Source organism: Chenopodium album, chromosome 24 (genome assembly GCF_948465745.1).
Source record: "Chenopodium album chromosome 24, dcCheAlbu1.1, whole genome shotgun sequence".
NCBI classification, from domain to species: domain Eukaryota; kingdom Viridiplantae; phylum Streptophyta; class Magnoliopsida; order Caryophyllales; family Amaranthaceae; genus Chenopodium; species Chenopodium album.
In genome coordinates, this window is record NC_137857.1 from 5,195,219 (window position 1) to 5,212,241 (window position 17,023).

Below are 17,023 nucleotides of genomic sequence, written 5' to 3' on the forward strand. Positions count from 1 at the left end.
AACCACCTTGTTTGATTGTCAATTTTAAGTATTACCTATGTTACATATTAGTTGCAACTTTGGAATATTTTATCTCTCATAAATATTGCCCAAATTTGCAACTAATATGTAACGGAGGTAGTAGTGATAATGAAATAATTTAATAGTTGATTATAAATATGTTTATAAGTATTTACACCCGTTAAGAAAAGAAGGGACACGACACGGTAAATGTATCATAGAAATTTTTTCTATACCGACTAATAAAGCTACGGAGTACTTTCTTATTCCTCTACTTTAATACTAAATTTCTCTAACATTTATACATAGACATGACTTTATTTTCCAAATTATGAGAATTCATGGATTAAGATAATTAATACACTTACATCCAACATTTTTGACTAATCAAAATATAATTATACAAGGTGTTTCTGGAAAACAGAGATGCTCCTGGGAGTTCGGGTAATGAAATCAAGATGTCCTAGAGCTAGGCCCAATGAATGTTCGAATTTCCCTCAGCTATGCTTTGCTGTCCGAGAGCTAGGCCTGCAAAACAAAGAGGGTTAGCTGCCCCGAGGGTGTGACCCGGGAACGCCCCTCCGATGCTAAAGTCAGCGAATGTCTCTTAGAAAGAGAAAGTAGTGAGAGAAAGAGTAATTAGAGAGAGAGAAAAAAAAAGTCCCCTTCATTAATGATTAGAGAGCTATTTATAGTTGTACTTTCAGGTGGCATGAATTGTATTTAATTGGACAGTTTAAGGGTAAATCTATACTTTGCAACCATTTATGATGGATTGGGCCACGGAGGGTATTTTCGTAATTTCAGGACATTAGGCTTAGGACAATGGACTTAGCCCAAACACAAGGTTTTATATATAGTACTATGTACTTGACCACAATCCTTCAATAAGAAGTAGATTATATGAGTGCATAGTTCGTAGTCTTCGTAAGCTTAGGTAAGGTTTCCAACTTTCCACTACTATTTTATTAATTAAATAAGTTTAATGCGAGTAAAAAATATATCAGCCCGTCTTGTGTGTGGCTGGCCACACCGTGTGGCTACTTATAAAAGAACAAAGTAACCCTTGTGTCACTGACCGAGTAACTCCTATAACACTAACCGAGTAACCCCCATAACACTGACCGAGTAACCCCTGTAACACTGACGAGTAACCACTATTACACAAACGAAGTAACCTCTATAATGGTTGGCCACACGGTGTGGCCAGCCACATATAAGATTTTGTGAAAATATATATATATATATATATTGAACTATTAATAAAGGAGATGGGGGAGGCCGGGCGGGTAGCAACTTGGCTCCACAACCCAAGATCCAAACAATATCCTGAAATAATCTTAAAAAAAAAAAAAAGAAAAAAGAGTAATGACCCAATAACAAAAAGTAGAACTTTCCTTCCACCACATGAAATCTGTAAAGTGAAGTAGATCTTCTTAATCTGATAGGAGTATAAAATTCTAAATATAGATTTAGTTTCTAGCCTTTCTACTACGTACTCATAATTATTTTTTGTTAAAAAAAAAAAAGTAGTAAAACTGATGGGTACATCACTTTTCATTTTTAATTCCTCCCTTTATTTTTTGGTGTTCCATCCGATTCACCTTTTGGGTTAATCCGAATTCGGGATCAGTTCTGGGTTGTTAGATTGCAGTCCCCTCCCAATTGTTGTTGTGAGAGATCGAACACGGGTCTCCTTTACCAAGTGTGTCATTGTAATTTAAAATGTGGTATTATGAATATGGACTATGGTAGATGTTTGGATGAAAAATTATTTGTGATTAGTAATTAATCACCTTTTAATTTCAATTGCTTTTACATGTTATTCAGTATTGTTAAAGACATGTATACTCGTATTCTTTACATAATATTTTACTCTATTCAATTCATTTTTCTAAAACTAATGTCAATTAAGCTGATACACTTAAAAAAAAAAGGAGGGAGTAAAACATAATGTAGTTTATCTACTTATACATAGCCGGTGGGCCAAGGAAAATAGATACTCGTATGTAGTTAAAAATTAAGCTTTGAAGACAGTGTTTCTGACCTTGTTAAGGTCACCAATGCATGGTATGATCAACTGCTACATATCATTGATTGGAATAAAGAGTTGAATTAATGATTTATAGTATTCCAAATCTGGCAATGGTCAAATGCCTTTAAGACCACAAATATTGGGCCCCAAAATAAAACCTAATTATATTACTATATGGTCTTATGAAGTGTATAAAATAATACTCATTTGGACACATTTGGACTGTTGTTAGCAACTTCAAAGAGATTATAATGGTTATTCAAGTCCTTAATCAATTAGTTTAATTCCTCTAAATAAGTATTCTGTTTTGGGATAATAGATTGAATTATTCCCATGTTTAACAAAACCATATTGGGTTACCTAGTGTATAGTGACATATTATAAATGGAATATTAATGTCATTAAGCTAACCTACCAAAAAAAATACTTTACTTCATTATTGCTCCTACTTTATATCTGGGAATTATTGGTATTATTCAAATTAAATGTTAGATCTTGGAGTCTTTCATTTAATTGTATTTTGGTGGGGGTGCTTGAGTTGTTAGATCTAATAGTTGAAATTACAATATAAGTTTCTTAGAGAAAATACGGAGTAAGTACGTACACAAACTCTTCAACTTAATACGTAGTATTATAAAGAACATCTTGTTCATACATACATTTCTAAACAAGGCTGTTAATCGTATATTCAACTAATGAAATTTTATGGTGAATATATATATTTCAGTTGGTTGTTAGAAGTAGATAAAATGATTTCATATGTGTGTATATATTTATATATATATAAATGACGGTCAAATAAACTACAATCTTAGAATACACTTGATAAAAAAAAAAAAAAAAAAAAAAAAACATGCTCATGTACACGTAATATGTAATGAACTTAAATCATGTGGTTTGATTGAAGAGTGCTTTATCATTCTTTAATTTTCCTAAAGAAGTTCTCAATAATGAAGAGATATAAAATCTCTTTATACTACATGAGAGAATTAAGTTGCACTTGGTTGGCTTGAACTAAAGTAGTATAGATTTATTTGGAAACAAAAAAAGAAAAAGTATACCTATATCCCAAATTAGACTACACTTTATGTGAATCAAATCACAAAATAATAAAAAATGGTACAAATCATGTGGATCAAGTAAGCACTTATTGAAGACAGATCATCTAAATTTTGGAGTCTAAAATTGATGGGAGTTTAAAGAACACTCTCATGTGTTGTTTGGTGGATAGAAGTTGGAAGTTTAACCTAACATTACCAACCAATTGGATTCGGTTTTTGATTTTGCTTGCCCTTAAATTTGCTTATACCAACCTCAATTTTTGTGCTTTGATTTGATTTTTACTTCTCTTTTAACAAGATATTAATTAACGTCAACCTTACTAAAATTATTATAAAGTCCTTGACTTCATTGGGGTTTCGGTTATTTGAGTTACGTTTTCTTAAACTCGAAAAAACTTTATATATTTATCTTGTCATTTATTTATTTATTTTTTCTCTTTAATTTTTTATTTTTAAAAAAATTTCTTTTTTTTTTTTAAATTTTTTTTCTCTGCTTTGTCATTTTTGTCAATGTATAGTTTTAACCCTTAACTTTATGAGTAACAAATTAAGATTATAAAACAAAAAAAAAAAAAAAAAAATATTACAGAGACAATTTACTAGGATTTACAAAAAACAATTACATTTTTTTGCATGTATTTACACCATATCACAAAAGATTATCAAAAAGGAATGTGTATATAGAGTTAAAATCTAAACGTATCAATGGCAAATCAAAGAAACAAAAAAAATACTGTTTTCAATATATATAGAATTTAGACAATAAATTGAATAAAACATTAAAAATCAACCTAATTTGAAAGTATAAACTATGTAAAAAAAATATATGACAAAAACTTCTAATAGTACGTAATTTTAATGTATATACTCAATAAATAATTTCTAACATTGACAGTCTTTATCCAGCAGGGAGTAGCAAAGTACAATTGCATGTATTTGTTGAACAGGCCCACTAAGCAAAACTACACATTATGTTGAGTCAAATATATATCACCTAGACCAAATGAATGCATAATTACACATTTCTTTGTCATCTCTAGATAAAGTTTTACTAGATTTTAAACACTTTTTTCTTAAAGTTGCTGATCTAAAACGTAAAGAATTAGATGCTTGAACCAAATGCATGTTATTACTCAATAAAAGCATTGCTTTTACAGGTTAAAAACGAAATTTTTATCAATCTTTACAAACTAAGATGAATACTAATTAGCTAAAGTTAATCAAAAAGTGAGCATATAACGTTTTATTTAAGGTATAAAGTATTTAATTAACTTAAATTACCTAATGGAGAAAATTATCTAATATATTATAAAGTTGTATACATCATTTTATATGGATCTATAATGAAATATGCAAGTGAATTAGTAACACGTTTTACAAAACTTAAAAGTGAGACAAAGTTTTGTATTCTAACAAATATATCCAATATCATATTACCATTATTTTGTCATAGATATAACAAAGTTATGAAAGTTACATGTGCATGGTGAAAGGTTGATACTGGCTCACCATCAACCAATTTCAAGTTGAAAATGTAAGTTTCTAAGTCAATTTTCCAACAAATGTTTGTAGTTATGGTACTCCAATAAAAATAGGACACATTGACATTAATTGAAGAGCAAGTATCTTTAACTTGAATTTAAGATGAGGATTTATAAATTGATTGTAGTAGTAGTAGTAGTCCTTTCAAAATCAGGTAACAAAATTAGAAGATAGTAAAAGACTGCTTGCTATTCAAGACTCTTCACTTCTAAGAGAAAACCTTGTAAATTAACTTGTCAATTGTCTATGTCATTACAAAGAAATAACTCTTGAATAATTAATGAAGCAAATCAAAGGTCTTAACAAAAATTATAAGGCCAATAAAAAGTGCAAATTTGACATTAAATAGAAATCGAAACCCTCGTTGTTTTATAAGAGACTAAGGTATCCTATGCGCGCGATGCGCGCGAAGGAGCTAGCTCTTGCGGAGAAGTTGTATTGGCGTGTATTTACACCTTTGGTTAGGGTGGTAGACCTAGTAATTTTAATACTGACTATTTGATTTATGTGCATATGTGGTGAATTTGTAGAATTTTAAGAAAGCCACCAAAATTTTTTAAGACAATTATTTTTTTAAATCCTCAAAAGTTTGATAGTGTTATATCAAAATTATTATTATTTTATAATATTTGATTGTTTTCCATCCCTTCATATTTTAAGCGGCCATTGTTAGTTTAGAACTCTTAATTGTTGTGCATTTTTCATTTCAATAGTACTTAGTATAATATTTCTATCGTGTTTTTCTTCAAATCATCGAATTTTTTTGTGAGCTTTGGTCATGTGGAGTAATAACATGTAAACAAGTTCTTTAATGTTCTACGACAACCATCTAATATCTATAGCAATACTAAAGCAATAGCCAATTAGTTATATTTTTCATCTTAAATTCTCTTCATAATTAATACCATTTTTTTCTACCACCGATTTCCCTTAATTTTAGGATATTTAGTTCTTTATACCTCTTGATAACATACGCCTGCTCAAATATCACCAAACTATTTAATATATGAATTCCATTCAAATTCTATGATGGATGTTGTTTATATGCAGACTTAAAAAGCTAATAAATCACATAGTGAGGGATAACTCAAGTGGTTAGAGCTCCCCTCCCGGTCCAAGAGATCTTTGGATCGATTCTCATCATTCGCCCTTGTGGCTCTCTAAACACCAAAACAAAGCTAATAAACCTTAACAATAGTTGCAATTAAAAAACGATTTTTTTTTTTTTTTTTTTTTTTTGTTTTTTTTTTTGGGGGGGGGGGGATGATAAGTTAGTAGGATTTTATTCTAAATCAAAGTTCGCAAGAGTCAAGAGACTTTGCGGAAATAAGAAGAGCAACTATGAAAAAGTAAAAATAAACAGTCACTTGGTAATAAACCGTTTCATTGTACATACAAATTTTTTCTTTTTAAATAATAATAATAATATCATATAAGTGTAAAGCATTAGAATTTTTTTATTTTTAAAAAAATCATTACAAATTATTTGTTAACAAAAACAAAATTAATTGATGATATGTTTAATGATAAAAAAAAAAACATTAAATATATTAATGATAGTAAACATATTAATGAGGGTATTAAAGTAAATACACATTTTGTACATAACTTTGTACATAGTTTTGAGGGTATGATTGGTAGTACACTATTCCTAAGAGAATGTTTCTACTTTTTATAAGGTAGGAATAAGAATCGAACCCCTCTCTTATAAAGGTAGAATCGTAGAAAGATAACCTTGTTGGTACACTACAATATCTCAAAAAATTATTTTCATTGAAAAGTATAAAATATTACTATATAAATTAGGAAAAATTGAGTTTATAATTAAATCCCAACTTTGAGCAATTTACTATGAAAAATCCCAACTATGCATCATCCCTCAAAAATCCTAACTTCGATACCCATTTTCTTTTAAAGATCCCAACAAGTCACCAAACCTGTTACTTTAGGTTACAATCCAAGTGGCAACACGGGATTGGTAAAAAAAAAATTAAAAAAAAAATAATTTTTAAAAAAAAACTAAAAAAACCAAAAAAATTTAAAACAGCAGCCCCCACCCCATCCTAGAAAACACCCTACCCGTACCCCACCCCCGTCGGATTATCGCCCCCTACCCCCGACAACCCCTCCCCCGCCGCCGGAATCCGACGACCAACCCTCTCCCACCCTCAAAACCCACCCCTGTCTTTCCTCCCACCCTCGCGAAACCCACCCACTAACCCCCCTTAACTCGAAAAACACCCCTCCCCTAAACCCCACCTTCGAAAACGCCCCCTTCCCCTTCCCCAACCGTGGGTCGATTTCAGGGGTGAGGGAAGAGAGAGGGGTGATTTCGAGGGTGGGGGTTTTGGGAGGGGGTTTTTACGGTTTAGGGTACGGTGGGAGGGAGGGTTTTTCACCGACACGGAGGGATTATCGGGGGTGGGGGAAGGGTGGGCGCCGTTTTTCGGCGGCGGGGGAGAGGTTTTCGGGGATGGGGGTGATTTTCCCGACAAGGTGGGGTGGGGGTGAGGTGTTTTCTGGGGTGGGGGCTGGGTTGTTTTTTTTTTATTTTTGAATAAATCAGATTTTTGTAGAAAAAACAATTAATTTTATTTTTTGGACCACTAAAATTCTGACAAGTGGCAATTTTTTTTTAGAAAAAATGAGTTAACCTTCACTTCAGGTAACCAATCATCTGGGATTTTTAAAAGAAAATGGGTATCAAAGTTAGGTTTTTTTAGGGATAATACATAGTTGGGATTTTTCATAGTAAACCGCCCAAAGTTGGGATTTATAAACTTAATTTTTCCTATAAATTACAACCTTTATTATCGTAACTAAACAATCTCCTTTTTAACTTTCAGTTTGTAATTAAACACTTGATTAATTAAATTTTAATCAAGGAAATATATATCTACACTAATATATTAAAAGGCGTTTATAAAAACGTCCATGTGCCACGTAGACTCTTCTATATTACGCCATGTCACTTCACAAACAACTCATGTCGCCATGTCACTTTGCCACATCGCTTCACAAACACTTTATAACGCCACATCTCATATTATTTAAAATATGAAGACTCGGAGATTCGAACCCCAAACCACTCACAACAAAATTGACTTTACAACGACCTAAGCCAAGTATCACACATATTATAAATATGAAAAAGAAATATACAAAAGTGTATATAATTATTTTAAAAAACACTCACATTCATTCTTGATCTTTTAATCCAAATTTATATATAAATACATATAAGTATTATAATATAGAATAAACATAATAAAAAATCCAAAATTAGTTTTTTTTTTTATATATATATATAATTAGAATATACTCATAATATGGTTTCAAAAAAATAAAAATAAAAATAAAATACCCATAATAAAAAAAAATTAACATGTCTTTTAAAGTGTCTAAAATGAAAATGAAATTATTCAAAGTGTTACACGGGGCAAAGCCCGGGGTCACACACTAGTTCAATTTTAAAAAACAAGAAAATTTTTCCAAGAATAACAGGACCTTTCGGCGTTCTTCCAAAAATAGAATAACCATTGGATTATCTCCAAATAACACGACCTCTGACACAAGTCTTTTGTAAATGGAACTAAATTGATAAATTCGCTCTTGGTTACCGGACTAAAGCCGTAAAACCTAGCTCAAAACACGAAAGCCCTAAAAGGGCCCTTGCGAGTCGCCTCCTGCCCTCCAAACAGTATGGGAGCCTTTCAAAAATCTTATTTTAAAGGTTATAGTTAACACATGTTGCGTTGTAATTTGTTAAGATTTTTTTTTTAATTTGAACTTTTTTTAAATAATGATTATGATTTTAAATTTTTTTAATAACCTGAAATTTTTATTAAAAAATCTGGAAAAAAAATAAAACAACCACCATTGTCCACCTTTTTCCTCCACCTCGTACTCCCCGAAAACAACCCCACTTCAACCCAAGCACAACGGGAACAACCCACACCAAGTCGACTCGGATCCAGATCCGACGGGTCCAATGGATCCGGGTCCAATACGTTTTGCTTAATTTTTTTACAATAAATGTAATGTTTGGGTCAAAAAATACATTTCAAACTTTCGTCGTAGGTTATTAAATGTCTGCTCTGATTTACTGAACTGAACAGATTGGAGCTGAACTAAACTGAACTTAACTTAATATATTAAATGAATTGTTTATGAGAGAAGGAAATTAGAAATAAAAACTGAACTGATCTAAATGAATTGTTTTTGAACCACCTTGCCCTCTTTGGAGGCGGGCTTCGTGAAATGAATTGTTTATGAAAGAAGGAAATTAGGAATTTAACTGAACTAAACTGAAATTAAGCTAAAGAGAACAAGCCCTAAGTTCAACCCATTTAACTTATACAACTCATCTAAAAACATAAATCAACCGACTTATACACTTATGTTTTGAAATAAAAATTATAAACAACGAAAAAAGTACGATATTACAAATAAGCAAGCGAAAAAACAACGATGATGTCTCCGATATAAGCATTCAAAATCCATTACCGGCAACTTGTCTTGGAAAATAAAGGGATGAAAAATAAAACACTATTCAATCAAACTACATACTTTATGTTCTTTTTTTTTTCTTTTCTTTTTGAAGAGAAGAAAAAGGATTTCATTAATGAAAGATAGCCAAACGACACTTACAAACAATTTCAAGGAAATCTAAAATTCCAGTACAAGTACAAATCACCTTAGAACTAGTTACATCGCAGATTCGATCGACGATCGCCTTAATAAAAAACTTCATCTTAAGCAATACAATTTGTGAGTTAGTTATAATTCGGCTTGAGATCCACGGATGAGTACTTGTTTGGGTGAAGAAACTCATATGGCCTTCTAGATACTTTCGAAGATGATGAAACCCTAAATCTTTAATCTTTAGCACGCGAACAAACAAAAATATATATAAGTCTAATTGAATAAACCCCATCATAAAGATGGGATCCATTTACTGAAAGCATTTAAAAAGTTTTTTGGGGCTTATCACCAGTAAAACCACCGGTAGAAGCCCCTATAAAAATTTACAATTGAGATCAGGATGAAGAAAAGAGATGGAAGAGAAGAGAAAAAAGGAGAAGAATGAAGGAAAACCTTTAAAAAAGCAGAAAAAAATCTAGTAATGGAGGCTAGAAAAAAAACTCTCCCAAGGAAAAACCCTAGAGGGAACCAAAAAAACCCTCCCACATACTTTATGTTCATTACAGATTATGTATATACGTGAATGACTTTTATTTTCTTTAATTTTATCAAGTGTATCATAGAATAGAATTGTAGCTTATTGACCATCTTATATACTTTATACAAATGAAATAAATTTATCTATTTTCTAACAATCAAATGAAATATATATATTCACCTTAAATTTTCATTATTTGAATATACGATTAATTATCAGCCTTGCTTAGAATTGTATGTATGAACAAGATGTTCTTCATAATATTAAGTTAGAGAGTTTGTGTACTAACTCCGTAGACCGTATTTGCTAAGAAACTCTAATAAAAATTTCAACTATTAGATCCAATAACTCAAAACACTCTATACCAATATACGAGTAAATGAAAGACTCCAAGATCCAACATTTACTTTGCATAATATTAATATTCCATTTGTTTCTGGTTTTTTATTATCCCTAGGGATATAGGTTGCCTCTGATTGACGGAACATTTGTCTTCGATGGTCAAGTTAGTAACTGGAGAAGGAAAATATTTAGATAGAGAAAGTAAAGAGAAGTTAGAGCACTTTTTATGCATTTTTTTAATGTTATGTCTCAATCTATCCCTCCCACCATTAATGATAGGGGTACGTATTTATAGAGTGGGAAAATGTGCATCTAGGGTTATTTGAGTCTTTCACTTCATTGGGGGTTCGGTTATATGAGTTACTAAAACTATTATAAAGTCTTAGACTTCATTGGGGGTTCGGTTATTTGATTTACATTTTCTTAAACTCGAAAAAACTTTATATATATATGCTCTTTATTTATTTTTATCTTTTTAATTTTTTCTTTGCTTGTCATTGTGTCAATGTATAGTTTTAATCTTTAACTTTACGTGTAACAAATTAAGATTATAAAACAAAAAAAATATTACTAAGACAATTTACTAGGATTTACAAAAAAAACAATTACATTTTTTCGTATGTATATACACCATATCACAAAAGATTATCGAATGTGTATATAAAGTTAAGGTCTAAACGTATCAACGACAAATTGAAGAAAAAAAATACTGTAGTCAATATATATAGATTTTAGACAATAAATTGAATAAAACATTAAAATCAACCTAATTTGAATATATATACATATACATACATACATATACATACATATACATACATACATATACATACATACATACATATACATACATACATATACATACATATATATACATACATATATATACATATATATACATACATATATATACATATATATAATCTATATTATATGGTCAAACAAGAGTGATGAATAGTGCAAAAAGTCCATTATTGCAATATTAATAGAACGGAGGAAGTATATATATAGTTTTTTCCCGAGTTTTTAGAGAGCCACGTAGGATTTAATTTTCTTAGTGCCATATAGGATTATAAATTTAAGTGGTAGCCAATTAAATAAGAGATTATTAATTTTCTTTGCAATTAAATAATTCAAATGTCACGTAAGCAAAATTGGCGAATGAGATTTTAAAGCTTAATTAAATACAAAATATTATCTTTTGAGATAAGGAATTTTATCTAATATTTTAAAACTAATATAATAACAATTTTAATCACACAAATATGAAAAATAATTTTTTTTTTTAAAAAAAATACTAACAAATCGTGTATCGCACGGGCTTCATCTCGTTACGTAGTATTAACAAGTAAACTAAAGAATAACATGTCTAGGAGTACACCTACAAAAAAAAAAGTTAAAAAATATATTAATATTTAATCTAATTTTTTTAAGAAAAATATTTTTAACAATAAAATAGAGTATTAATTTGGCTTTTCGTCCGAGTAGAGACAATTTCCTCAATCCTCAGAAACGGGAAATCATTCTCCAATTTGAGCACTTATTCCAGCTAGTTGTTACTCAAATGGCAAATTTTTGAATTCTAAACTCTGATTAGGAACAACGTTCTTCATAACATATGTGGCTATCATATCAGCCAAACTATTTCCCTCTCTTGGGATATGTTTGATTACCCAACAATCAAACTGAGAGAGTACATCTAACAAATTGCTACAAAAAGATTAAAAAACAAATAAGGATTCAAACATATTTATACAATAAATTAATTTGAATAATTTTAAAAATAATTATTATACTAATATTTACCTATAAAGGCCGACATACTCATCACGAACATACGAACGTCCATCCAGGACATCTACCCAATCTAAACAATCAGTTACGAGTTATGCCCGGGTAAAACCATTCCTCAAAGTATAGGTAAGAGCTGAAAAAAAATGACAAACCCCTCCCCAATAAAAGCTGAGGTTGCGGCCACTTTGGTCCAAAACAATATGACATTTCCTGATGGGTCTAATAAAACTACACCACCCCCGGTTTCGGTAGAACTCCAATATTTGGAGTAAGATGCATCAACATACATCTTAATCCAACTATCCGTTGGCTAGGGATCAAAATTTGAATAGGGTGCACTCATTATTTAAGCCGGGGTAGGCTAAGAAAGAAGTAAATTATCCAATAAGAAGGCTAAGCTATTAGGTTTTGAGAATCAAGTACAACTACCCGCCTACGTATTAATACTTAATTGGACAGAACATTACTAAATTGACAAAATCTATTTTGGTAATGACAATTATTTCGTTAATCTTGTCTATTTTCATTAAGTAATAGCGAGTGAAAAATAAAAGACAAATAACAAAAATTAAAAAATAATTGGCAAAAAATCATTTATACATAAAATATACACCGACTATATGTTAATAAGCTTGAAGGGAGGGTTAAGAATATTGATTTATCATCTTATTTTTTAAAATTTATTGCCGAAAAATTATGTGCAAAATTTACGTAATTTGTTAATTTATAAATAATTTTAATATAATTTGTTTTATATTGGTTTGAACCATTTATATAAAAAAAAAATGCTGAAACAACTGCTAACATGAAATCTGATCTAAATTTTTTGTAGCATTAAATTCAATTATGTCAATTAAAAATTTCTTTTTAAAAATGTGTGCAACTTACTAAAAATCAAATAAAAATAAAAATAAAATTTTAATCTAAATTTTTAAAGGATTAGTGGGATTAAACTTTGAATATGATACACAAGTTATATCACACTAAGAAGGAAAATAGTATTCCGAAAAAATGATATGGTAATTGATAATCGGAATTAAGGACAAATATGTGTCTTAATATTAACTTAGACCACAATTAGTTTTTATAATTTGAAGAACATCTTATAAAAAAAGTTAACAAAATCGAACCCATTTTATAAGAGTATGAAGATGATGTTGTTGGCATACTAACATGGTAAAGTCTATAATAGACTCGATGTACAATAACTTGTTGACACCCAACGATCTAGTATATCATACGAAATGTGATTATTGTAGGGTTTTAGGTACTTTAATGCGGAATTTCACGAATCATATTCATTTGCACCTAAATAGGATCTACAATCATAACTCATAAAGAATCACATAATACATACCTTTGGCGCGTGATTTCCACAAGTAATTGACTAACAACCAGGGAGATAATAGAGCCCAAACGTTGCTCATCTACTTAGTCCACGGGATAGGATTGAACCTCCACTTCTACTAGATAGTTTGACACGAACACTTCGAACCACCTTCTACGGAGAAGGGAGGAGAAAACCGAGCCACAAACAACCACGACCATCACCGTGCACCACACGCACCAAGTAGTCATGAGAGAAAAGGAGAGAGTATGTGTGTGAGGCTAGGGTTTGGTTGCTAGCAAGTCTTTTTTCAATCGACTGCTCAAGTGTGTATACATCAAACCTTAGGCAAGACCTCTATCAATATACCTATACTAAAGGCGAAACCAGAAATGACACTTGTCATAACCCGGTTAAAAATTTTCCCTCCAAAAGGTTTTTTTTTTTTTCCTTTTTTTTTCAAAGCTTCTTAGAGAAGTATTTAGTTTAATACTTACTTTACAATAATATTTCTTTTCAATTTGGCAAGTATATTCATTTTTACACATTCAACAAAGATTTATATATTTATTTATTTTATGACGGGAACAAACTCATATAATACAATAATGTAATATTATCTATAACTTTGTAATGTAATCCATGGTTATTTTTATTAGTCGTGCATGCATTTCTTCCTCTGTTTTCTTTAAAAATTCAAAAAATTGTAATTACAGAACTTTCATCCTATTTTGCAATTTAATATTTTTTTTATAGTAAAATAATTGTATTAAACTAATGACAAATATTGAAATTACCGTGCATGGCACGGGATCTAACCTAGTTTATACATAATATGTATAATTAGAGTCCAAATCAAGCCCACAATACTCTCCCTTTACAACCCATATGGCCGGCCACTCCATGAGGCCCAATAATGGGCTTCTTTCTTTCGTTCAATCCAGCACCCTTTTGTGTGACCTTATAGGATCCATTCTATTGGGCTTTGAACTATTTGACTAGCCCAAAGATCATTGATCACGTCTAGCAACAGATAATGACGATCCAAAAAAATAAACTAATTATCTATATAATTCGATTCATTATATATCTAGTAATTGCACTTGATGAAGGCATAAATCCTTCAATTATATCATATTAAATGTGATTATATCATTTGAAAAATGATTTTATCATCCAATTAGGTATATGTATCATTTTAGAAATGAATTTCTCATTAAAATAAGTAAGAAAAATTTACAAGAATAATACAACCTTGTTAACCTTCTTTAAACAAGACAAACTTTGAATTATTCCGGATCAATACAAAATTTAATAAACATTTTCTTTAAACTAGAAACTTTACTGGCGACTTGTTAAACATGTCACTATTTGTTTGTTTAATTTCTCCCTTTTTTGGTATCTTTGTACATTCTATATGTAATTTTATGTCAAATAATAATAAGGTAATTTTAGAAAATAACACCATAAAAAAACCCAAATTTTGATTATAACACCACAAAAAAAAAAGTTTTTATTATAACACCACAAAAAAAAATAAAAATTTGATTTCACCACCAGTTATTAACGCCATCCAAAAAACAGTTACTGGACCCCACATTGTACACGTGTCACTTATCTATTGGATTAAAAAAAATTTAAAAATAATTAGGAAAAAAAAAAAGAAAAACCCTAAACTCTTAACTCGGCCACCACCTTCACCACCGGCGCCGGTTCTACCTGGCCCACCGTCGTCACCCCAACCCGCGCTGCCGACTACCCTTAGCCGACCAACGAAACCAGGATAGCCCAGCCAACAGACCACCTGAACCACGCACCACACAATACTGGCGTACCCAGCCTCAGCCCCGATTCCCCGATTCAATTTTGGGCGCGGGTTTGGGTTCAAGTGACCTGTGAGTCTTTGACGGTGAGGGTGAGAAATGTAAAGCGGTATTTGGGTTTGGGTTTGGGTTTGGGTGAGGGGTTGAGTGTCGATGACGGATCTGGGTAAGGGAGGGGACTTCGGTGACGGATCCGACGCCTTGGGTTTGCGACGTGGGGTGGTTTTCGGGAAGTGGGAAGGCAAGAATGGGTGCGTGGTGGGGCTGGTTTTCGTCAGTTTTGGGTGGGGGCTGGGGGTTCTGACGGGCGACGACCTAGGGTTGAGTGTCGGCGGCCAGGGCTGGTGAATCCGACGGTGGAGCTGGCTGGGCTATTCCATAGATTTTTTTAAAATATTTTTTTTCTTTTTTTTTATTTTAATTTTTTTTAAACCAGTAGATTATTGACATGTGTCAATTATGGGCCCTACTTAACGGTTTATTTGGATGGAAAGGTTAACTGGTGGTGAAATCAAATTTTTAAGTTTTTTTTGTGGTGTTATAATAAAAACTTTTTTTTTGGTGGTGTTATAATCAAAATTTGGGTTTTTTTTATGGTGTTATTTTCTAAAATTACCTAATAATAACTCCGTAATTTACCTTTAGTTAAAAAAAGGCACCCCCAAACACCCAGCATAGACGAAACCCATCCCACCACTGAACCCACCATCCCCGCCCATGAGGGCCATGAATTCCACCGGAAACCCCACCTATGATGACCCACTAAATCCACCGGTAACCCACCTGAAAACCTAACCTACAACCTCACCCATAAAATCCCACACGGAAACCCCACAAACCCATCTACTACCAAACCACCAAATCCATTGCCAACCATTGTAATTGGATCGCTAAACAACTCACCGAAGTATTGTTGTGGGCTTGACGGTGGTTTAGGGTGTGTAGGAAGGTGGTTTGCTGGGATTTTGCGGTGGGTTCATTCGAATGGGTTGGTCGGCGTTAATGATGGCGGGGGGTGAGATTGGTGTCCGGGGTGGAAAAAAAAGGATTTTTTGTATTAGTTTGTGTTAATTATACTACGTATCTATAAATAAACTAAAACAACAAGCACTGACATCATCACTTTTTAAAATTATACACATGTCAAGCTGTTGTTAAAATTTTTCCCGCCTAAATCAATTGCTGACATCATATTCTTATTTATTTTTTTACCTTAAATTATAACAATATTTTTGTAAGACAATTATAATAATAATAATAAATATTATTATTATTATTATTATTATTATTATTATTATTATTATTATTATATTATACTCCATATTTTATATTATATATTTCTGAGTGACTATCTGACTTCAAAATATAATACTCTCGGTTATAGAGTACCCCGTAATGCATAGATTTCTTAAGTTTTTACTCTTCTTCAAAATTAATAAGATCTATATATCATTGCAAATGGAAATTAATAGTTATATTTCTATAATTTATCTCATATAAGGGACATATATAAAATATATATTTATTTCAATGAATTTTTTTATGACATGCATCGCACGGGGCTTATCTAGTTAGTTATTATTAGAAGTTAATTAGTTTAGATTTTGTCAAAAATAAATTAGATTAGATAATATTTAATTAGTACTCCACTACTCCATATTACTTAGAGGGTTAAATGATAAGTTTTAGGTTAGTTAAGGATTATTTAGAAGCTAATTGGGTTAGTTATAATTTAATTATTTTAATTAAGTCTATTAATAATTTAAATAATTAGGATTATTAATTATTAATAATGATAAGTTGTGCCTTGTTTAAAGAAAATACATATCAAAGTTTATCTTATTCAGAAATACTTCAAATTTTGTCATGTTTAAAGAAGGTTACATAAAGTTTAATTTGTATTATTCATGTAATTTA